General features: G+C 41.2%; 1 protein-coding gene across 3 annotated transcripts in view; it reads left to right on the forward strand.

The window, feature by feature from the left end:
• The window catches only part of LOC104987872, a 147,701-nt gene that overhangs the window by 78,230 nt on the left and 68,540 nt on the right, over positions 1-931 (forward strand). The window lies entirely within an intron of this gene.

Consider the following 931-nt stretch of genomic DNA (forward strand, 5'->3'; position numbering starts at 1 on the left):
TCAGCAGACGAATGGATAAGAAAGCTGTGGTACATATACACAATGGAGTATTACTCAGCCATTAAAAAAATACATTTGAATCAGTTCTAATGAGGTGGATGAAATTGGAGCCTATTATAGAGTCAAGTAAGCCAGAAAGAAAAACACCAATACAGTGTACTAACATATGTATATGAAATTTAGAAAGATTGTAACAATAACCCTGTATGCAAGACAGCAAAAGAGACACAGATGTATAGGACAGTCTTTTGGACTCTGTGGGAGTGGGCGAGGGTGGGATGATTTGGGAGAATGGCATTGAAACATGTATATTATCATATGTGAAATGAATCCCCAGTCCAGGTTTGATGCATGATACAGGATGCTTGGGGCTGGTGCACTAGGATGACCCAGAGGGATGGTATGGGGAGGGAGGTGGGAGGGGTGTTCAGGATGGGGAACACATGTACACCCATGGCGGATTCATGTCAATGTATGGCGAAACCAATATAATATTGTAAAGTAATTAGCCTCCAATTAAAATAAATAAATAAAACCCTCACCATTCAGAAAACTAAGATCATGGCATCTGGTCCCATCACTTCATGGCAAATAGATGGGGATACAGTGGAAACAGTGGCTGACTTTATTTTTGGGGGCTCCAAAATCACTGCAGATGGTGACTGCAGCCATGAAATGAAAAGACGCTTGCTCCTTGGAAGAAAAGCCATGACCAACCTAGATAATGTATTAAAAAGCAGAGACATTACTTTGCCAACAAAGGTCTCTAGTCAAAAATATGGTTTTTCCAGTAGTCATGTATGGATGTGAGAGTTGGACTCTAAAGAAAGCTGAGTGCCAAAGAATTGATGCTTTTGAACTGTGGTGTTGGAGAAGACTCTTGAGAGTCCCTTGGACTGCAAGGAGATCCAACCAGTCCATTCTGAAGGAG

This window comes from Bison bison, unplaced genomic scaffold, assembly GCF_000754665.1.
Source record: "Bison bison bison isolate TAMUID 2011002044 unplaced genomic scaffold, Bison_UMD1.0 scf7180017864108, whole genome shotgun sequence".
Classification (NCBI taxonomy): domain Eukaryota; kingdom Metazoa; phylum Chordata; class Mammalia; order Artiodactyla; family Bovidae; genus Bison; species Bison bison.